Source organism: Aotus nancymaae, unplaced genomic scaffold (assembly GCF_030222135.1).
Source record: "Aotus nancymaae isolate 86718 unplaced genomic scaffold, 86718_ANA_hifiasm-v0.15.2.pri h1tg000092l, whole genome shotgun sequence".
Classification (NCBI taxonomy): domain Eukaryota; kingdom Metazoa; phylum Chordata; class Mammalia; order Primates; family Aotidae; genus Aotus; species Aotus nancymaae.
In genome coordinates this window covers 10,647,343-10,672,171 of record NW_026988507.1, presented here as the reverse complement: position 1 = coordinate 10,672,171, position 24,829 = coordinate 10,647,343, and the positions used below count along the sequence as shown (strand labels likewise).

Here is a 24,829-nt window from a genome sequence, read left to right as displayed (position 1 = left end):
TAATCAATGAAAATATGCTTTCTACAACTTAATAGTAAATGAGACTTCTAACATGTTCCAAAACAGAATTTTATATAAATACTATATCAAGAAAATAATGGAATTTTAAGAGTTCTTTGTCTTGACAAATTAAATATAAAATTAGTGATACCTTCATACTATTTCAGCAGTATCAACACTATTTCAAATTGTATACATTCTTTGCTAAACTAACGCAAATTTCAAATGTACAATGTTAAACAAATTCTGTCTATGGAAAGTAAATTTTCCTAAGGCTTTTCTTTTTTTCAAACTAAAAAATACATAGTAGACAGCCACTAAAGTGTACAAGGGAGAATTTAAAGCTATTCATGTGGTAAAAACATATTTGAAGGCCAGATGGTATGGCTCAGGCTTGTAATCCCAGCACTTTGGGAGGCCGAGGCCGGCGGATCACCTGGGGTCAGGAGTTCAAGAGTAGCCTGGCCAACGTGGTGAAACCCTATCTGTATTAAAAATACAAAAATTAGAAATAAACCAGGCATAGTGATGGGCGCCTGTAATCTCAGCTACTGGGGAGGCTGAGGCAGGGGTATTGCTTGGACCTGGGAGGCAGAGGTTGCAGAGAGCCAAGATTGCATCATTACACTCCAGCCTAGGTGACAAGAGAGAAACTCCATTTCAAAATAATATATATATACACACACATACATATATGTATACACACACACAGACACACACACACATACAAATATATTTAAGAATTTATTTTTTAATTTAATATTAAATGCTATTTTTAAAGTAAGAGATTAACTAGAAAAATGTATGCAATTTATTTTTCAAAAATGTATTTTTGCCAAAATAATTACAACATTTAAAAAGTGTCTTTGTAAGAAAAATTTTGTTTATGTAAAACAAATTTACGGTCTTTTGCAAAATTGTTGCCATCTTACAGTAAAACTACAGTGGAGAAAATATTTAACTAGTAACAGTCAAATAAAGCACTGTTAAAAAGCTTCATATAGTTCTTTAAACACTCCTTAAATTAACATTTAAGAAACAAAAACCTACACACACTTTTCCTTGCAGCTGCTTTATAAAAGTGTATATAAAGATCCAAAACAAACTACTAAAAAAAGCCCTACATTATTGTTGCAAGTTTCTTCCTAACAGACATTTCTCTGTTTGAAACAGAAGGCTGCCTGTTCGCTGAAATGACTAAAAACACGAAGTTGGTCATTCTTAACAAGGCTATAAGAAAAAAATATGCAATAAGAAAAATAATAAAGTCACCCAGTAGTAGACAAAATAGTAACAGGACAGTTACAAACCCATCATTATATGTGTGACTAACATTTTATTTTGTGTAGAAGAAAATTTCCCCTTTAGCTCATATGTAAAGCGTGTCTTCGCATATTTCCTTCCTTGCCACCCTTCACGTTCAAGTCAAAGAAAGCTTAAAACATTCATAACATATCTGTAAATTTCAACCAAAATTTGAAGTAACAGAACAGAACATGTAAAAAAAAAATGAACAAAAAAAATGTATTACTCTATTCTCTAAGAGTACCCCACTTTGCCCCACAAAAAAAACATACAAACACAAAATAATGCTTTCAAGTTTTAACAAATTTTCAAGCAATATATTTGATATATTATGTAAAAATGAAAACATTTCAAAGTCATTACAATGTGATTATACCTCTTTTGTGGGTAACTATAACACTGTGTTATATTCAGACAGAAATGGACACATCAATGTCTCTAACCACCCAATGCCACAAGAAGTAGAATCAACAGATAAGAAATTCAAAGGCTGTAAATAAAAGACAGCACAGTGTTGGAACCAGGGAGATGCTAAATGATTCTCTATTCTTTTTGCATCTGCACATGCTTTAAAGTCCAATCAATGCTTATCTCTCACTAAAGCCAACCATGTCACCCAACATGTTCACTCCCTCCTCTGAAGGGATAAAGCCTGTGTTCTAGGTCATTTGGCATTTATCATTTGCTTACTTATGTATCCTTTTCCCTGTGTATCATTTAACTTGGCAGGTATACTCTAAGCTTTTCAAGGGAAAGGACTGTTTTCTTCCTTTCTTGGCTTCACCATGTTAATTCATCTTTTGTTCCTTCTCACAGACATCAAGCTTCCTGCCCCCTTTTCTCATCTACCTCCAGAATCTCCGCTTTACGTGTATGACCACAAATTCAAACAGGCCCTCAGCACTATCAAAGGACTTATTCATAATCTCAAATCAACCCACTCTCCAAAATAACTAATTCACTGCTTCTTCTCCAATACCTCCAAACTCATGCTCAGCTAATTCCTTTGTTTTTTACTTCAGTGGACAAATACAAACTATCAGAATAAACTTCATCTTCCTACTCCCAAATCTACTCATATACTTTGCTTTCAATACTGTTAAAATAAATGAACTCTCCCTGCTCCTGTTAAAGATCGCTCTCTTCACTTACGGACTACATTCCACAATTTCCCACTTATTTGAAACTTTGGTCCTGGAATTATTCCTTCCGGCTCCTGCATTGTTAATTCTTCCCTTCCTAGTAGATAATTCTCAGCATACAAACATTTTAGAATTGCATTTCTCTCTTTATGCCAGAGATTCCTCATTTTTACAGTAGGGGTCAAAATAGTACCTACTGTACAAAATTACCGTGAAGTTTCTTGTAATTACAATTATTACAATGTTTCAAAGTTATCCTGGAACTTCATGTCTCCTTCTGGCTTCCAGATTTCTCTAAAACCCTTTTTGACAATCTCAAAACAATGGCCTATTCTTGCTGTCTTAAATTCCTCATTCTCTCCTGTACCTCCTTCACTCAGGCCTTTGTCTCTACCCATCCCTGAAAACACACTGTCGAAGGCATTAACCACTTATCATATGACCAAATCCAATAGTCTATTCTCAATCCTCAATAAGTGATATATCAAACACTTACAATGCTACCAGAAATATTCATTTAATCCTTCCAGTAACTCTGTGAGATAAATACCATAATTACTCATTTTAGAGAAGATAAAATCAAGTCTGTTATAAGTTAAGTAACTTGCTCAAGATCATACAGCTTACTCAATCTCTCGGAAAGTCCTAGAGAAAAACCCATTATCTTTTTAACAAATATTCCCCTACTCAATGTCTTCACAAGCAACAAGGCACTATCCTCATGTTCCTATTCACAATGACTCTCAACCTCTCTTAACCCATGCCCCATTCAAAAAAAAAAATTTCTCTCTATTGGCTTTTTGCATATTATTTTTAGCATAAAATCAGTGGCATCAAGGCATATGAATAGAGAAAGGAAAACATGACAAATAAGAGGAAAAAACAGATAATGTTTAAAAATCCTCAAATGATCAAGATGCTGTAGTTAGCTAATGAGGATGTTAAAATAACTTACAAACACATTAAAGAATGGAGAAGATAGAATATACAAAATTTATTAAAACAGCAGTCCCCAGCCTTTTGGAACCAAGGACTGGTTTCGTGGAAGACAATTTTTCCACGGACGGTGGGGGTGTTAGGCGGAGAAGGACGATGGTTTTGGGATAACACTGTTCCACATCAGATCATCAGGCATTAGATTCTCAAGGAGCACGCAACCTAGATTCCCCACATGTGCAGTTCACAATAGGGTTCACACTCCTATGATAATTTAATGCCACCACTGATCTGACAGGAGGCAGAACTCAGGTGGCAATGCTGGCTCAACCACCGCTCACTTCCTATTGTGTGGCCTGGTTCCTAGCAGGCCATGGACTGGTACCAGTCTGTGGCCCAGGGACTGTGGAACTCCAGATAAAAAGATAGACAATTTCAAGAGAAAATTTAAACCTATAAAAATAGTTAAATGCATAATCTCAAACTAAAAAATACAGTATCTGAAATCAAGAATTCATTGAATAGGTTTAATAGCATCTTAGATAAAGAAGATATGTTTGATTAGCTCAAAAACAGATCAATAGAAAATATCCAATCTGAAGCATGGAGAGAAAGAAGAAGAGAACAGAGCATAAGGAAGAAGTGGGATGCTCTCAACATATGACACATGCATAATTAGAGTCCCAGAACAAGAGAATGAGGCAGAAGCAACAGTTGTGGGGGCTTTTGTTTTTGCTTTTTTTGAGACAGTGTCTAACTCTGTCACCCAACCTGGAGTACAGTAATATGATCACAGCTCACTGCAGCCTCAATCTTCTGGGCTCAAGTGACCTTCCCAACTCATCCTACTGAGTAGCTGGGACCACAGATGGGTGCCACCACATCCAGCTAAATCTTTTTTTTTTGTCTTAATGGTCTCCCTATGTTGCCCAGACTAGTCTCTAACTCCTGATTTCAAGCAATCCTCCTGCCTTGGCCTCCCAAATTGCTGGGATTACAGGTGTGAACCATCACAACCAGCCCAAAAGCATCATTTGAAAGTATAATGGCCAATAATTTTCCAAAACTGACAAAAGACAAGCTCAGAGATTTAAGAATCTCAGTGAACCCTAAGTAAATAAGAGCCAGGTGTGGTGGCTTACATCTGTAATCCCAGCACCTTGGGAGGCTGAGGCAGAAGGATCACTTGAGCCCAGGAGTTCAAGATCAGCCTAAGCAACATAGTGAGACCTCATGTCTACCAAAAAAAAAAAAAAAAAAAAGTTAGCTACTCAGGAGGCTGAAGTGAGATGAGCACTTGAGCCTGGGAGGTTGAGGCTGCAGTGAGCTATGACTTCGCCACTGTACTCCAGCTTGAGTGACAAAGCAAGACCATGTCTCAGGAAAAAAGAAGAAAGAAAAGGAAGAAAAGAAAAAAGGAAGAAAGAGGAAGAAAGAGAGAGAGAGAAAGAAAGAAAAGAAAGAAAAAGAGAGAGAGAGAGAAAGGAAGGAAGGGAGGGAGGGAGGAGGGAGGGAAGGAAAGAAGGAAGGAATGAGGGAAGGAAGGGAGGGAGGGAAAGAAGAGTTTATGGTAAGAAGTATTAAATATTACTAAAGATAGACAGGAATATTTCATAATGATAACGGAATTGTGATGGAATGTCTATCATCTCATCCCAGTTGCAAAATGGCCATATCCTGATATCTGGAGCCTGTGAATATGTTAATTTATATGACAAAGGGGGCTTTGCAGATGTGACTACATTAGGGATCTTGAGATGGAGAGATTATCCTGCATTATCTCTGTAGGACTGATCTAATCACAAGAGTCCTTATAAAAGAAAAGGCCATGTAAAGCTGGAAATAGAGAAAACTGAAGAAGCTACTCTGCTGGCTTTTTTTTTTTTTTTTTTTTTTAAACAAAATCTTACTCTGTTGTCCAGGCTGGAGTGCAACGGCGCAATCTTGGCCCACTACAACCTCTGTCTCCCAGGTTCAAGCAATTCTCTTGCCTCAGCCTCCCGAGTAGCTGGGATTACAGGCACCTGCCATTATGCCCAGCCAATTTTTGTATTTTTATAGAGACAGAATTTCACCATGTTGGCCAGGTTGGCCTTGAACTCCTGACTTCAGGTGATGTGCCCACCTCAGCCTCCCAGAGTGCTGGGATTACAGCCTCTGCTGGCTTTTAAGATGGAAGAAGGGCCATGAGCCAAGGAATGCAAGAATTGCAGCACTAGAAGCTAGAAAAGGAAAAGAAAGGAATTCTCCCCTAGAGCTCTTGGAGAATCTTAGTTTTGGCCCAGTAAAACCAATTTTGAACTTCTGACCTCTAGAACTATAAGATAAATTTGTGTTTAGTCACTAAGTTTGTGGTAACTTGTTCTAACAACATTAGGGAACTAATACAAGGATCAATAAAAGAAGAAAATATAATGAAACTGAGTTTATCTCCACCCAATAACATCAAATCTAAAATCTAAAAAGCAAAAACAGGTAAGCCCATTATTATAGTTGCATAATGGTAACTCACTACTCTTTAGTAACTAATAAAGCAGACTAAAAAAAAAATCAGAAGAGATATGAAAGATTTAAGTGATACTATTAGCTATCTTGACCTATTTGACTTTTATGACACTATACACAACCACTGTAGAACACACATTCTTTTCAAGCACACAAGTAACATTTGCTGAAACAGACCATATGCTGGGCCATAAAGCAACTCTTACAAATTCAGAGAACTGAAATCGTACTAAGCTTTTTTGCTGACCACAGAGGAATTAAACTAGAAATAAACAATAGAAACATCTAAATAATAATAATAAGGAGAAATAAGAAGAAAATAACCAAAAGCAACCTCTATATTCTGGAAAACAAGACAGTTCTCTCTCTCTTCATCTTCTTCTGCAAAATTCTCCCCTGCAAAGTTCTCATACGCTGGAGGAATGGGGGGAGGGAGGGAAAGAGAGAGAATGCTTCTCCCTGTCCTAAAATGTCACCACCTTCATTCAGATTCATCTTGGTCTTTATCACTACTTGCCTTTTCTGTAAAGCTTTTCCTTTTGCCTTTCCACCAATTCCTGCCTCTTCAAGGCCTAAGTTAAACATTGCCTTTGACATAAAGCAGTCCCTAATTGCTTTTTGTCCATAATGATCTCAATTTTCCCTCAACTTTTTAACTAGATATTGTCCGTATCTCTTTTAGCTCTCAACCACCTCTTATTCTGAAGTATTATTTAAATATTTTATGTGGGTAAACACTAATTCTTTAATAAGAATGCCAACTGTTTAATGATATAATTTATACCTTATACCTTGCTACTCATAGACAGGAGCATCAGCAAAGGAGTTTGTTAGAAATGCTAAGTCTCAGATCCCACCCCAGACCTACCAAATTTAAATCTGCATTTTAACAAGATCCACAGGTGACTGGAGTACATATTTAAGTTTGAAATGTTATGCCTTATAGTGATTCTTTCTAATCCACCAGAATATAGTGCACATTGAAGTAATTTAATAAATACCATTCAAATTGATTTAAAAATATAACATGTATGCTGCTACATTTATTTTTCATTCTTTTAAAGACAGGGTCTTGCTCTGTAACCCCAGCTAGAGTGCAGCGGCATGGTCATGGCGCAGTGCAGCATCAATGTCCTAGTCTCAAGCAGCCCTCCTGCCTCAGCCTCCCAAATAGCTGGAACTACAGGCATGCACCACCACACCCAGCTAATTTTTATGTGTTTTATCTTTATGTGTAGAGATGAGGTTTTGCTCTGTTGCCCAGGCTGATCTTGAACTCCTGGCCTCAAGTAATCTTCCCTCTTCAGTTTCCCAAAGTGCTGGGATTATAGGTATGAGCTACTGTACCTGGCCTGCTGCTACTTTTTTTTTTTTTTTTTTTTGAGATAGTCTGCTTCTGTTGCCCAGGCTGGAGTGCAGCGGTGCCATCTCAGCTCACTGCACCCTCCACTTTCCGGGTTCAAGCGATTCTCCTGCCTCAGTCTCCCGAGTAGCTAGGACTACAGGTGCACGCCACTGCACCCAGCTAATTTTTGTAATTTTTTTTAGTAGAGATGAGGTTTTCGCCATATTGGCCAGGCTAATCTCAAACTCCTGACCTTGGGTGATCCGCCCGCCTTGGCCTTCCAAAGTGCTGGGATTACAGGCATGAACCACCGTGCCCTGGGATTACAGGCGTGAGCCACCATGCCCTGCCTGCTGCTACATTTTTAACAACCAAAGAGTACAGAATAAATTTAAGATCAAAAAAATGTATATTCTCAATAAGCATAATGATTAATGGTATTTTAGTAGACACTTGTAAAATCCAAGCACATGGCAACATAACATGACCACAAAAATCAAGGCTTATGTTTCTCCTGCCTGTTGTCTAGATATTCTGCAAAAGATATTTAAATGTTTGACCAGTCACTAAGAACAATGACCCATGATGAATAGCAAACCGAATGGTTCTTTATGCCTACTCTACCATCAAGTGGATGAAAGGACTTGTTGAAAATTAATTAGCACCCAGGTGTGGTGGCTCATGCCTTTCATCCCAGCACTTTGGAAGGCCAAGGTGGGCAGATGGCTTGAGCTCAGGAGTTCGAGACCAGCCTGAGCAACATGAAACCCTGTTTCTACAAAAATATAAAAATTAGACGGGTATGGTGGCATGTGCCTGTAGTTCCAGCTACTCAGAAAGCTGAGGTGGGAGGATTGTTTGAACCTAGAAAATAGAGGTTGCAGTGAGCTGAGATTGTGCCAGTGCACTCCAGCGTGGGTGACAGAGCCAGACCCTGTCTCAAAAAAATAGAAAAAAAATTAATTAGCAATATATCTATTAGAACTAATGCATCTCCATAATTAGAGTGGTAACTCTTTACAAATACCTACTTTTGAACTACCTAAGTCCCACGTCAAGCCCTCAAAGATATGATACTTAATTTTGCTTTAAAATGCTACACTAAAACTACTTCTAGATTTTAACAAATGTTATACAGTTTACCAGAGTACCAAAAAACTCCCATGCATTTATGAAATTTAAAAAAAAAAATCTCATTTAAAAAAAACAAATATGAATTTACTCTTCAATCATTCTGGAGGACCTATCCTAATAATTTTGAAATTTGAACTTGAAAGCTCCTGTTTTAGTGTATTTCTTTTTTGTTTTGAGACCATTAATATAGTAAATCTTTTAGGAATGCCTCCTCTGTTTTTTAGGTCAAACATCATTTAATTACCTAACTTAACTTCTTTAAAAATAAAAGAATACAGCACCTGAATAACTTTAGTCACATAAAGAAAAACTAAAATGTTGTTATCTTGACCCTGTAGTATCTAAAAATCTTTGTTTCTAGTTTAAGCAGATAAATTAGTAGCTTATATTGCATGCCTAGGTTCTCACACTCATTTTGGAAACAACTGGTCAATTCTTCCCTCCTGCCCCTACCTATTGAATGCTATTCCACTTAAACAAAACATCAACACCTAATCCTTTGAGTTCCTTTGACCAGGTGAAATACTTAAAAGAGGTTTCTTGGGGACAACAAGAAAGTGTGTCAGACAGATGCCTACTGTCATACCTAACTTTTTTGTTCTAAAAGAACAAAATCAATTCTGACAGAGAGCAATTTCGAAGTTCTACAAGGAATCATTAATTCATATTACTTTCAAAACTGTGAAATAGTAACTAAAAAATGATATACATATCATAGAATACAAAAATGTACTCAGGGCCAGGCACGGTGACTCACGCCTGTAACCCAGCTGAGGAAGATCACTTGAACCCCGCAGTTGGAGGCTGCAATTCACTATGATTGTGCCACTGTACTCCATCCAGGGTGACAGAGCAAGAACTTGTCTCTAAAAATAAATATAAAATAAAAATGTATTCAGGTCACCTCCTCTTTTTTTGCCATAATAATAAGACGGTCAAATGTGACATATGGAATTAAAGCTCTATTAAATTCTAAGTATTTATCTCATAAAATTGTTTTCTAATAAAAATAATGTAGTATTTGAGGCCTACAGTCCTGACAGATAAGATGAACAAAATGCCATTTTAAAAAATTTACTTGTTGAAGCTAATGAAAGTTTTGCACCAACACCCACAAAATGGGCATAAACATATGTTTCGGTTTCACAAAGGGTTCAGACGTATTCTAGTTTAAAAGTCTGGAAATCTGACTTGATTTTTTCTTTTCCTTTATATATTAACAGAATTATTTAAAATCATTTTATATACTTAAGATGTTTCACTCAATGAATTAGGCATAATTATTCTTGCTGTTACTAGGGATGGTCATATAAAGATTATGTTTTACCCAACTGTCCTTTTTACTTTCTCCTCCCGAAGAATTTATTCAATGACAAAAGGGCAGCTGTGCAGAAAGCAGACCAAAAATACTCACTATGAAACCATTAATGGCTATTACAATACTGTCTCTAATACTTTATTATCAAAAGATCTAGCTGACATTTGGCTGACAACCATGTACTACAAACATAATCTGAAAACCATCTTTAAGAAAAAGTTTAAAAGCTTTAAATGGCTCTTAAAGAATCCTACACGGTCTTGGGAAACATCTCATCCAGTTAAACATAAGACCTAAAGATCAAATAGATACACTAGTTGTTGACAATTAGAGAGTTCCAGAAGCACCATACTATGGGAAGAAAGCCATGCATGGAGGCTGGTAAAAACAGGCAGGTCTAGCAGTAGGCAGATAACATTAGTAAAACGAGGTTAAGCGGCAGGCAGTGAAGTCTAAGCAGATATACAGTCGGCCTCAGGAAAATAATGTCAGCGGGTAGCAGAGACCCAATCAGAAAGCTTTTTATTTATAACAAAAATTTAGAGAGTCACTCAACAAATGTTTATTGAAGGACTTATGAATTAATTACTGTTTTGAATACTGGGGATCTAGTTTTCAATAAAATGATGAAGACCTACTTACTATACACAAGGGTCTGTGCTAAACAAACATTATGTGATTAGAAGTGTTATGTTTTGGCCGGGCGCGGTGGCTCACACCTGTAATCCCAGCACTTTGGGAGGCCAAGGTGGGCAGATCACCTAAGGTCTGGAGTTTGAGAAGTGTTTTGTTTTTTGGGTTCTTTATATGGAATGAGCTATTAGATAAAAAAAAAAAGGGCAAAGCAAAATCAGAATCAGACTAGGACTGAGAAAAATACCATCAAAACACTGCAAGTAACTGTTCGAGGTCACTGTGGACAAGCTTAATGAAGTTAGTCTAAACGTACCTGAGAAACATTGCAAATATTTTTTAGGAAGTCTTTTCAACAGAACTGAGTTCCTGGCCTTTCCTTAAGTCAATTTTTTTGTTTTGTTCTGTTCTTATATTTAAATTCAAAATCAGGATGGAAATTTTTAGAAGTCTGGTGGAGAATGTTTCTTTAAAACATAAAAGATTTTAGCTCCCTTATATCTGAGAAGATTTCTGTGACCTCATCTTCCACTTCCATAACCTGGCAAATCATTAGAAAAGACACTTTAGTAGTATCCCTCCCAATCTGCAGGAGATACTTCAAGCTTCATAACTCAGCTTCACATTTCGTTACCTCTTTGACTTGACTTTAACTCCTCCCACCTTCCCCTTTCCCCACCTTCTTTCTATTCCAACTGTGTTGGTCTGCTTTCTATTTCTGAAACACGCAAGGAACTTTCCACTCCAGGGCTATTGTATTTGGATTCTCTCCGCTTAGACAGCTCTTTCCCTAAATATAGGCATCACATCCTTGGGCCACTCTTTCAGGTACAAATGTTATTTTGTTGTTGATATTAGTTCAAAGGAAAGCTTAATGATGAACTATGCAGTAAACAAAGCTAGTAACTAAGGTGCAGGGAGCAACAAGCCAGAGTACAAATTATTGGAACAGTGATACCACGCATGGCCAAAAAGTTCAGTTCCTGGAATCAAGCTACTGAAGATCCAATAATAAAGTTCTAATTTATTCATAAAGAAAAAAATAAGTTTATACCTATACCAAGTACTAGAGATGAAACAATAAAGGCAAGACAATGTTGACCTTCTAAGCTAATGGAGCTCAGGGTAGCCCAGCGTTTAAGAACAGGCTCTGTCCTAAAGTTCTAGGGCAATGATAAATCTAACTCCAAAAAGTAATATGCAGGGGCAAGAAGACAAAAAGATCAGTAGAGATGTGTTCAAAGCAATACTTTAGGAAAGAATAATATGATAGCAATGAAATAGAGAATTCGAATAGCTGTATGAAATGGCAGAAGGGCATAATAGTAGGAATATGTGATGGGAAGTCAGAAGACCTGGTTCTAGTCACTGCTCTTTTAATTAATATTCTTTGATACTCTCAAAGTCTCTGGTTTGTCATCTTTAAAATAGAAATAAAAATAAGCTGACTAAAATGCTCAAATAAAAAAACTTGAGGGCCAGGCGTGTTAGCTCATCCCTATAATCCCAACACTTTGGGAGGTCGAGGAGGGCAGATCATCTGAGGCCAGGAGTTCAAGACCAGCCTGGCCAACATGGTGAAACCCCATCTCTACTAAAAATTCAAAACTTAGCCAGGTGTGTGGCACTTGCCTGCAATCCCAGCTATTTGGGAGGCTGAGGCAGAAGAATTACTTGAACAGGGGAGGCGGAGGTTACAGTGAGCCAAGAAGGGGCCTCTGCACTCCAGCCTGGGTGACAGAGTGAGATCGATCTAAAATTAAAATAAAATAAAATAAAAACTTGAGGATTCACTCTCTAATCTGCAAGGAGCCATACAAATGTTAGCTATTACTATCATTTATTAACAGACTACAGCACTAACTCAGTCATAAAATAGTAAACACTAGAAATAGCATGAAGGCCATGTGAAGGGCTAGGAGTGGGGCCAGAAGAAAAGTGCAATATTTAAGACATTAGCAAGAAAGAAGCAACAGGATTTGGCTACAACAAGGGGTATAATTTTTTTAAAAAAATTTTAAACTGTACTGTAAGTACAGTTTAAGCTGTAAGTTTCAAACTTACAGTTTAAAATGTAAGTACACTGCATCAGAAGATAAAGTGTTAAGGGAGAGAATGATAGAAAAATATGGCGGTACTAAATTGGGAGGTAATAAAGAATCTTGAAAAATATTAAGTATGAATACAACATCTAATAATGCCAGAATCACGTGAAGAGGATAAAAAAATTCTTAAGTGGATACGATTTCGTTCAGTCATGATTATATTTTCCAATACTAATGATAATGACAATTGTAGCTTTCAGATTTTACCAAATTTGTCTCTATTTATATTATATTATAAAACAGGCAAGGAATGAAAACATATTAGCTGACTACTTTTTTACTAGTAAGGGAACAGATATGTGAGGCTGTAGCGTACAAGGAAAAAGATATGGCTTCCTTCATCTTATTGCCTATTGAGTTCTAGAAAGGATACAGCCAACAGAGCAATACCAGTAACACCTGATTTGTGGTCAGATCACCCTGGAAAGATTTGCTCCATAAAATGGTCATACCTTACTGGTCTACATCATTATGACACTATTATACTTGGTCAGGCAGTCAATAATTTAAAATCTGAACTAGGGCAGTGGCAAAGGAAATGGAAAATATATATATTGTTGATATAAAAGACAGCAACAAATACATCTAGATTGTGAATATGAAATGACAAGAAGCTCTACCACTTACATTTTACTAGTGGGAATCCAATTTGGTCCAACTTCTAGGCAATGTCTAATTCTGTCATTTAAACAAGCAAAGAATTGGCTGGGTACAGTGGCTCACACCTGAAATCCCGGCACTTTGGGAGGCAGGTGGATCACTTGAGCTCAGGAGTTGGAGACCAGCCCAGGCAACATGGCAAAACCCATCTCTACAAAAAAAATGCAAAAATTAGCCAGGCATGGTGGTGTGTGCCTCTAGTCTCAGCTACTCGTGGCCCTAAGGCAGGAAGATCCCTAGAACCTAAGAGGTGGAAGTTGCAGTGAGCTGATATTGCACCATTGCAGTGAGCTGAGATTACACCACTGCACTCCAGCCTGGGCGACAAAACAAGACCCTGACTCAAAAAAAAAGAGCGAAGAGTAGCTATGGACAGAAAAACATTCAGAAAACATTGATTTTGTAAGGTCTAATCTATATCTGGACAGAGATAATTAGTAACAGTTTTGAGACCTGCCCAGTTAGTAATTCAGTAGGAATGACCCATACACAGCAAGTATTATGTTACGTGATGAAAACATTGCAAATATTGTTCAATACCCTCCAAAAATGCAAATGCCTTTCCTGTTACTTGGGTAACTGATAAATAAAAACAATATAATGGTTCTTAGAATTTTCTATGAACTCATTATCTGTTGTTCCTAATATCTGATTATGATACTTTACCTGGGCACATAAACATCAGTGTTTGGAAAATACCAGAAAACTATAGATGCAACAGAAAGCAAGAGCTGAAGCCATTTAATTCAGAATGTTTCTCTACGAGTGGTGACCACTCAAGCTTCTATAGTAGCATCAGAGAGAATTTACCATTAATAAGTTAAAGGAAGGTCTAGTTTTGCAATAAGAGGAAGTTGCTAAATGACTAAGACAAATGATGATGTTGCATGATTGTGTTATAAGAATACCCACAAATCACCAAAAATGTAGCATTTATGTGATACAATTACTACAGCCCCACAAACATGTTACACTGGCCTAACTGCCCTTTGTTTCAGTGAGGAATTAACATTTGTTAGGCAATTACTATGTGCCAGGAACTATACTTAGAATCTACATTTGTATTTTATTAATGTTTGCTGTTTGTTCAGTTACAGTTTCTCAAATAGTGGTTTTGTTTGGTTTGGTTTGGTTTTCTCTTAAGCCCAAAAGGCACAGTATCAAACTTGCATGTAAATTTGGTTCAATGGCTGGACTCATACAAGTAAATATAGTATTTGTTAAATGAATTAATAAAACTTGAAGAAATGAATAAATGGCATTAAATGGTAGGACATGGAAGGGTATAGTATGGTACTGGTTCTATTCTGAAAGCTCCACTTACAGAAGTACTCTGCTGACAAGTTCCTAGAGGGTGTAGTTCTAACAGTAGAAATGCCTTGGAAACAGATTCATAAACTTTAGCACCAGAAGGAATCTTGGTGGAGATCCTTTAGTCTAACTCTCTCATTCTAAAGATGATGCCTAGAGAAACCATGTTATCTGCCTAAAGTTAACTTATCTAGTTACTGTAAGATGCAAGGCTCAACCCTGGGTCCTGTAATTTCCATTCCTGTAGTGTAAACAGTTCCTTTTTGCTACTCCCTTGAGGGTTCACTGAAGCTCCTATGTGAAGAAACCATATTGACCAATAATGTTTACTATGGAATCACTACGAGTCTACACAAAATACTCGCGTTTACATCAAGATAGGGAAAGGATTTTTTTTATTGCCTCATAATTGCAATAAAATTCTCAAGAAAAGTTGCTAGACAGAGTCTCACATGATTTGCCAAAAGGTAGCCAAACTGGCCCTTCAAACATAAGCCCTTTATCATTCATCTTTAGGCTACACAAGATAAGGCTAAAGATTCATGTCAGGGATATGTTGAAGAAATTCCAAATTACAGAGAACATTGTTTTTTCTCTTCCTCACCAAAGTATAAGGAAGTAGAATATCTCTCCTGTGTCCAAACTAATGAGGGCTCAAGGTTTTACTTTCAGAAATTGAAGACCTAAAAGAAGAGAATTCTGGCATCTCCATTCTGCAGAACTCAAGCACATCCCATCTCAGTATGTCCATCTTATGGAAGACAGGCCCATCTCAGAGTGTCCACCTGTAGAGGACAAGTGAGAGAGTTCTGGAAAATACCTCTGGAGTACAGATGTATATATAAACACAGAAAAATGGTATCTGCCTCTCACCTGGAAAAGTCTGAAGATAGAAAATTAAAAATATATATATGAGAGGGCAGTAATTCAGCAAGCGAGCTGCACTTTTGCTGTTTGACAAGTCACACATGTTATTCTCTCATTGCCCCAGTGGACAAAATGAGAGTAGCCTGAGAATATGCAATTTCACTGGAACTTAGCTAAGGAAAGTTGACTACAGGGGCAAAGGTACATTTGCTGAAAGAGGCTATGGATATATGAAGAGAGTAAATAGAGAACAGGAGCCAGGGGATTCCCAGGAGGCAGAGTAGAGCTCTCATCACAGATGCAGCAAGGAAGCTGCCCTCCGGAGGCTTTACAAAGAACCCAAGGATGTAAAGGCCAGCTAATGAAAGCAAGAGAGAACTACAAAGAACTTCAAGCAGAGAACTACAAAGAACACTAAGTCAAAAAAAAAAATCTGCTCCTCTTCCTCAAATGTGTCCCCAGTCCATTTTGAAGACCCAAAAAAAGCAAAGTGACTATGGAAGGAGGAATGAAAGAGCAAATTGAAGCAGAGTCAGTGAGCAAGGGGGGTCCCCCTTCCCGGCTGTAGGTCATTAAGTCTTCAGTCAGGATAGAGCTAGATGGAAAGAAAAGAACAGCAAATTGAATGTTTTTGGTTTAGATTAGGCAATACTCTAACTCCTGGAAATGAGACCATTCTGAAATGAGCTGAAAGTAATGACATCTACCCATGAGGCTGAAAAGAAAAAAAAAATTAGACAAATCTCGGTTGAAGCATAAACCCAAATTTCCCAGCTGTAACCTACCAAATTCAACCCACTCAACAAACCAGTTATACAGTCTTCAGGAATCAGGTTTGAAAGAGCAACTTAATGATCTACGGAAATGCTCTTGCTTACAAAAATAAAAAGTAAACTGAAAATTGAAGGAAAACTGGATATACAATGGGATTCAATTTTGGGTATAGACATGTGTCACTTAGTGACATTTCAGTCAATGACTGACCGCATATACAACAGTGGTTTCTTAAGATTATAATGCCGTGTTTCTACCATATATTTTCTATGTTCAGATCTGTTTAGGTACGCAAATGCTTACCATTGTGTTACAACTGCCTATTGTACAATGTTCAGTTCAGTAACATGCTACACAGGTTTGTAGCCTAGGAGCAAATATGCTCCATCATATAGCCTAGGTGTATAGTAGGCTATACCATCTAGGTTTGTGTAAGCATACTCTACTATGTTCACACAACCACAAAATTGCTAATGACACATTTTTCTGTGTCATTAAGAACATATCCTGGTTAAGCAAAACATGACTATAAGATTATATTAAAAATGTGATAGGCAGATGGCCAGGCACAGTGGCTGAAGCCTGTAATCTCAGTACTTCGGTTGGCCAAGACAGGCGGATAGCCTGAGATCAGGAGTTCAAGACCAGCCCTGGCCAACATGGTAAAACCCTGTCTCTACTAAAAATACAGAAGTTAGGCAGGTGTGGTGGTGCCCAGCTACTCAGGAGGCTGAGGCAAGAGAATTGCTTGAACCCAGGAGGTGGAAGTTGCAGTCAGCCAAGATTGCACCGTATATTTTAAGTTGGAGTCTTGCCCTGTCACCCAGGCTGGAGTGCAGTGGTGCAAAGACATATATATATATATACACACACACACACATATATATATCTTTGTACATATATATGTGTGTGTGTGTGCGTGTGTGTATATATCTCCATATCCATGAGGCTGAAAAGATAAAACATCAGGCAAATAAATATATACATACATATATATATAATAGGCAGAAATAAAATAACATTTTTTATATGTGTATGAGTGGTGAAATTGTTATAAATTTTCCAAAATGAACAAATAGTACTTTTTTTTGTTGGGGGGGCGGTGAAAGGCAAACTCTCACTTTATCACCCAGACTTAAGTTCAATGGCTCCATCACAGCTCACTGCAGCCTCAGCCTCCCCTAGCTCAACCGATTCTCCTGCCTCAGCCTCCCAAGTAGCTGGGATTACAGGTACGCACCACCATGTCCGGCTAATTTTTGTATTTTTTTAACAGAAAGATGGTTTCACTATGTTGCCCAGGCTGGTCTCAAACACCTGAGCTCAAGCGATCCACCTGCCTTGGCCTCTCAAAGTGCTAGGATTACAGGCATGAGCCACCATGCCCAGCTGCAAATAGTACTTCTACAATCAGAGAAAAATTGTTTACTTTTGCAAGTAGCCTTGTGAAAAAAATATAAAAATTTTCCTACAGTCTTTTCATCTTCCTTTCAGTGTGACTATTGTTCTAAATTTTGCTGCCAAAAGCAGCTGTATTAATAATATCAGATGATAAGAACTACAGTTCTTGAATTTCAGGGCCAGAAAGATAACTAGTCAATATAATATTTGCCCAAGACTGTCAATAAGACAAGACAATAAAACAGTAGGCTACTGCTACAAAAATATAAATTATCAACTACCTTTCTGCCTCCTCTCAGTGGTGTCATGGGGTACCTCAAAGCTTCAGCCACTTTTTTCCCAGTTACCAAAATTTTTCCAGCCCCTAGCAAAACCAGCCATCTAGAACCTTCAAGTTGTTCTTTAGACTGAAATACGCCAAAAGTTCATCAAACTGCTGTTCACCAAAGTCTTCACCACAAGTGAAAGCTTCAATATAAAAATGTTCATTCAACACTGCTATAAATATCCTCTAACTTGGCTCATTGTCTAGCTTTCATTTCCTTCCTAAACACTTCTACTGTGTGTTGAAAATCATCATCTGCCATCAGCAGGATAGGGTAGTTATTGCCTGGAACATGGAAGGGAATGATACCTAACACTGCCGCTTCCAACTCTGTGACCAAGGCCAAGTTGCTTAACTTCTCAATTTCCTCATTCATAAAGTGAGACTAATAATAGTACCAATATTATAGGATTATTGTGAGGATCACATGAAGTAACATGCATTTAGAGTTGGAAACAGTTTTGCTTCTGGCACATAGTAAGTACTTGATAAATGTATGAAAATGAACTATTTTTATAAGAAAACTCATCTATACCCTCAACCTAAAGCTTCACCTGCCCATGCCCTGAGGACATGGCTTCTACTGAAGTGCTCTCAAGTAAGGCTATATTTTCGTCTACACCACATATAAGTCGGTGCCCGGAGATGAGTTTTTTTTCTTGCTCCCTAATGTAGTTTCCAACATCTCTCTTCTATATTTTCCTCCAAAGATCCCATATTCTTTGAAGCACATGTCATCAGACCTTACGACCCTTCAAAACCCTTTATTGCCGTATCTGGACACACTGCCTCATCCACTGATCTCAAGATCCACAGTCTTCTCCTCACCACTAGTAGTCCTATTAGCATTCTTGGCAACTTCAAATCCCCATAGGTGTTACATTCAACACTATAATTCCACAGTTTCTTACCCTCCTTAAAACCATTCTCGTTTTTGTTAAAAAAAAAAAAAATGCAGTCAGAAGAGAACTATTTCATCTTCCTACTCACACATCCAACAAATTACATGCATTGTTTGATTCCAGTTTCTGCATCCTTGCCTAGCATTCTGCCATTAACCTACTGTAATCAAGCACTCCACTAAAATAGCTCATATCTGAGTCATCAATAACTTAACTCCTACCAAAGCCAATGGTCAATTTTTGCTCACATCTTACTTGACTTCTGAGCAATGTTTAAAAGCAACTTTTAGAACTACATACTCACTGCTTTTTCCTACCTCACTACTACTAACTGCTCTTCTCCAGTATCCTTAACTAGATCTTCTCTTCTTGGCCTCTAAATGTTAGAGTGTTCCAGAACTCTTTCCCCATAAAACTTCTCTAAATTTCTCCTCTTCATAGATGAATGCATTCAGTGTCATGGCTTCAACCATCTAAATGCTGTGGACTCTCAAAAGTTTATCTTCAGACCAGACATCTTCCCTGTGATCTAAACTCATATGTAAAATAACTGACTTGACATCTTTACTAAGAGGTCCAATATGTATAACAATTTCAACCCAGACAATATAGAACTATTAATCCCACCTCCCAAAAAATCAATTTCACTTGAAAGCCCCAAGCCTAAGAATCTACTTGATCCTTCTCTTTTCATCACACCCTTTGCCAGCAAGTCCTAACAGTTCTATGTCCCCAAATATACTTTTCACGATTTATACAGCGATTTTTTAGCCCAAGCCACCTTGATGTCACTCGTGGATTAGAATAACTGCTTTCTCACTCATCTCCTACCTTTTCAACTCTTATTATACAACCTACCTTGTACCTAGCAATATGAGTTATCTTCCAGAAATGCACAATAAATCATGTCACATCTCTCCTTGAAGCTCTCTGAAGATTTCTCACTAAAACTGAAGTGTAAAATTTCCACCCTGAACTACAAGGCCCTTAATGATCTGCCTCCTGCCTACCTCTCTAATCTCACCTATCTTTGCCCTCTGTTCTATTTTCTATATCTAGCTATACTGTCCTTCTCACCATTCCACTACATGCCAGTATATTTCTCAGCCCGTTTTTGCTTGCTTTTGCTAAGAATGCTGTTCTCTCACATCCTCTCATGGCTCACTTTCCAATATTCAGGTCTCAACTCAAATGACTCCTCCCAACCAAGGACAACTTCTATCAAGCATATTTTTTTTCCTCTCTACAGTATATATCAATACCTGGATTTAAAAAATATATATTTATTGTCTCTATCCTCACCAATGGTTAGCTCCTCGGGAATGAAAGCTCTTGTCTTGCTCTCATCTGTACCCTCAATACCCAGAACTCCCTTCAAGGCACACCAATGGCAGTCAAATGGTTTTTGACAGACTGAATAAAGTCTCTGTAAGAATAATCAGAAGTAAATTATATTTTTCACCTCTGGTGTTGAAGACCAGAGCTGATATGCCTGCTAGTGTATTAAGCATCCTGACAGAGGACAAAGAAGTAAAAGAGCTTATCCTTGTTTTTGAATAATTCACAATGAATTGGAGGAGGAAGGAAAAAACAACATAAGCCCTAGATACTAAAGATAACAAAGCAATCTATAAGTCAACTTACTCTCATATAATATAAATTATACTTACAAATACTGAGGTGCTATAGTGTTGAGAATATGGTAGAATTAGGAAAGACGTCCTTAAAGAGAATAATTCTGTGAGGCATATATTATCAATATCCTTTTACAGATGAGGAGACAGAGGTTTAGGCAGATTAAATAATTTACCCAAGGTTAAAAACTAGGAAAGGAGTCAGGTTCAAGCAAGTCTCCTAATGTCAGAGCCCATTTTCCTCAGGAAATCATGTTTATGCCACTTCCTTATAACAAGAGCTGGCTACTCTGAAAGGTACATTTAACAGAAGTTAAAATTGGAAACAAAAAAAAAAATGGAGCTGTCAAGGACAGCTAGAAGTCTATGCAAGATTCAACAGCAAAACTCCACCAATAATAAATGTTTAACATGCCTTGGGTCTTTGGGTCTTTGAATGATAAAACGGATAATCAGTCTACTGGACACAACAGGCTGGTACCCACAAGACACTGAGACTGATGAAATGAAAGCACACGAAAAAAAATAGTCAGTTAACAAAGGAGTTATAAATTGTAATCAAAATATTTTTAGAATTGGAATATCTTAGGAAACTTCTGTAGAAGCTTTCTACCTCTCTAAAATCCAAGATATCTACCCTAAATGGATGTTATTAACTAACTGTGTGAGAAAAGGATGTTGCGGATATGTGTGAGTATACACACATGTACACACTTGTATATGTGTACTCATGTCCTTGCTTGTGTGGATGAACAGTTGTCAATAAATCTTTGCATTTAATATACGTGATGAAAATAGGAATAAATTAATGGAGAGGGATTTATAAAAATAGAATGAGCATGGAAATTAGAAAAGCATTAGGGAAGAGAAAGTAAATAAATAAACCAAGGGGGCTATGTCAAAAATTAGGAGATCGCAAAGATAAGATGTCATGGGACTTATATTATTAAGAAGCATTTACATTATTATTTTGGAAATTAAGGCCAGGCATGGAGTCTATAATTAAGGCGTCTGAAATTAAGGCCTCACATCTGTAATCCCAGCACTTTGGGAGGCTGAGGTGGGCAGATCACTTGAAGCCAGGAGTTTGAGACCAGCCTGGCCAACATGGTGAAACCCTACCTCTACTAAAAATTTTAAAAAAATAAAAATAATTAGCTGGGTGTGGTGGTGCATGCTGGTAATCCCAGCTACTTGGGAGGCTGAGGCAGGAGACTCCCTTGCCTGAACCCGGGAAGCAGAGGAGTGAGCCAAGATTGCACCACTGCACTCCAACCTGGGCAACAGAATGAGATTGTTAAAAAAAAAAAAAAAAAAAAAACAGGAAATTAAGACATCATTTTACTGTCTGAGAAAGTAGCTAATGTGATTACAGTGGCTGAAGGAGCAAACTGGTAGCTTGCACATAATGTGTTCATACCTCATTTTTGGCATGTTTCATGGGAGAGCCATCAGGTCTTGTGTAGACATGCAAGGCTCTCCCAACTGGACTGAGTTCTTCAAGGGCAAAACCCAAATCTGAATCATCTTTCATTTCCCCAACAAACCGTGTTGAGTGCACTTGGTCTAGTGGGGCTCAGTGACTAATAAATTGAACTGAACCAAATTAAAACACAGTGAATGGATCCAAGCTAAAATGAATTAGAATGGTCAGAGATGGAGGTTACTTATTATCCTTAAAATTTTGTTTCTTTAGATATCAGAATACTTCAGTAACTTCTGCTGTGCCTACAATGAACTTGGAGCAATAGCTTTCTTTTTACATTTTTACTAACTACACTTTCCAAAAAGCCTGTAAGATACTCAGCAAAAGTATTATCCACTTTCCACACAAAAGGATCTGAGTCATAAAGAGGTGTGACATTATTTTTCACAGGGTTACTTTTACACCACTACCACCTCAAAGGGAGTCAGTGAAACAGAAGGGATTTGAACTCAAAGTCCAACAGCATTACTTTCATCACCAAAGTTCATTTTAAAATATTCAATAGTAAAAAGAAAATTATATAATGTACAAATAAACATATTTGATAGTCCAAAAGAAAAGAAAACCACAAACCACAAAGATGACTGCTATTGCATCTTTTCTGTTTGTTTGTTTGAGACAGAGCCTGTCGCCCAGGCTGGAGTGCAGTGGTACAATCATCTGGGCTTACTACAACCTCCACTTCCTGGGTTCAAGCAATTCTCCTGTCTCAGCCTCCCAAGTAGCTGAGATTACAGGCACTCCCCACCATACCCAGCTAAGTTTTGTATTGTTAATAGAGATGAGGTTTCACTATGTTGGCCAGGCTGGTCTCAAGCTCCTGACCTCAGATAATGCACCCACCTTCGCCTCCCAAAGTCTAGGATTACAGCCACATCTTTTTCTTTTTAAAGGCAAACAGAAAACATGGTTCTCTTCACAAGGTACAGAAAACAATTCAAATATATAAGCATCTGTTGTGCAGTATTGGTAGGGATGATTTTAAAGAATACTCATTCTTCATCTATTTCTACTATTGTGTTCATTATCTTAATAGCTTATATGTGGATGATTCTTCCTTGACAAAGACAGCAAATAGGGCTTTCTTAGTCATCCTCAATAGTCCAGTTAACTGTCTACCACAAATATTCTAGGTCCATCTGTCATCACAGTATTTCACTTCACAGTACATCAACTTTTGTGAAGGACTCAAAAGGTATGTATTTTAACAATTCAATCAAGTTTGTTTTCTAAACAGGTTTATCTTAAAAAGTGAAGTTTGTTTTCAGGATCATTTACGTTTCAGACCTCATTTGTTGATACCTTATCTCTCAGAAACTTGTTTTTTAACACAAACAGAACAGTCATCTAGTCAAAGGTTTCAGCAGCTATTATTGTGTCAACAATCAAGACCCAATTATTGAGTAAGGTCCTTAAAAAAAAAGTCACAAATAATTGTTAATTTTTTTTCTTATTTAACCCTGGTAATTAAAATTTTTGTAATATACAATATGACTTATAACTACAAAGAGGAAAAGTAAAATTAATCAAATTAGTAACTTCTGCTAAATTAGCAAAGGAACTGTCACTTCAATCTTTAAAAATGACTTCAAATTGGACATGACACATGGAAATAATGAGATGTTCACTTATACTTTATATATAAAGTGTGTGTGTGTGTGTGTGATCACTTATGGGGTCTTAATAAAAATTTTGTTGGTAAAAGTAGGGGTGTGCTCAGATTAATGATATACTAAGCAATATATTTAAGAGGTTTAAGGATTAACATACCAGTGAGCTCACCTTGTCCGCTAACCAACTAGAAATAAATAAGTATCCCCCATGTCAAAGATAAGCAGAAAAGGAATGAATTTCCATTAGTATACATACCAACAGAGAACAAAGATTTAGAAAATATTTTATTCAAACTGCTCTAGAAAGTATGATCATGTCAGTCTTGACTTTCACAACTCAACATAGTTATTAAAGATAAATCAAGATTTTTATTCTATCATATAAATACAATGCTGACAGCTTTGACTGGTAATATCAAAGTCACATATTATCAAATATAAACGTACTATTATCATCCCTTTTCTTCATAATTAAAGACAGACATAATAAATTATAAAAAGGGGGCCCGAGTAAAGACTAGAAAGAATCTCTGTTAAATAAATAGATTTTTGCAAGTTAATCCCAACTAACATTTCAGGATTACTATGTGCCAGGCATTATTCTGAGTGCTTTATGCCAATTAATTCTCATAACGATCCTATGATGTTAGTACTCTTATTACCTCCACTTCACGGATAAAGAAACCAACCAAGATGAAGGTAGGGTTTTACAAACAAGAGCTCACCAAAGAAAACCCTACCTTAAAGTGATTTTAAAACAAATTATGGTTAGTTATTAGATATTACCTAGAAGAGAAAAAATAAGAGTTTCAGGTAGATGGAGAAAGAGGAAAACAGGAGATAGAAGGAGGAGAAAAAAGAAGAGGAGAGATCAAACTAAAAGAGAAAAAGGAATCTAAGGTCTTACAAACATTTCTAAAGAACAGTCTAGCAATCTTAACCCTGTGAGATCAGGATTCACCCTATTTTATACATGAGAAAACTAAGGCTCATAAAAGTTAAGTGGCTATCCAAAATTCTGAACTCTAATATTTGGGACTCTAATGTCCATGGTTGGCTGGGCACAGTGGCTCATGCTTATAATCCTAGCACTTTGGGAAGCTGAGGCAGGAGGATCTCTTGAGCTCAGGAGTTTCGGACCAGCCTGGGCAACACAGCAAAACACAAAGACCCTCTCAAAAAAAAAAAAAAAGAAAGAAAGAAAAAAAAAACTCTAAAAAAGTAAATAAATACAGTCCATGGTTTTTTCCATAAGTCATGCTACAAAAGAAAATAAAATTAAGGAAGGGGTGAGGATGAGGGGGAGAAACAAAATTAATAGGAATGTCAAGTTAAAAGGAGAGTGGAGATCAATCAACTCTTAGCAGCTCCTTAATAGCTATTGGGATGAGACAGCATTGTTGCCACAAAGCCTTGATGCTTTTACTCTAGAA

General features: G+C 37.2%; 1 protein-coding gene across 6 annotated transcripts in view; it reads right to left on the bottom strand.

Moving 5' to 3' along the window:
- Nucleotides 1-24,829, bottom strand: part of KIF21A (kinesin family member 21A) — a 153,968-nt gene that overhangs the window by 115,157 nt on the left and 13,982 nt on the right. The gene's annotated exons all lie outside the window — the stretch shown is intronic.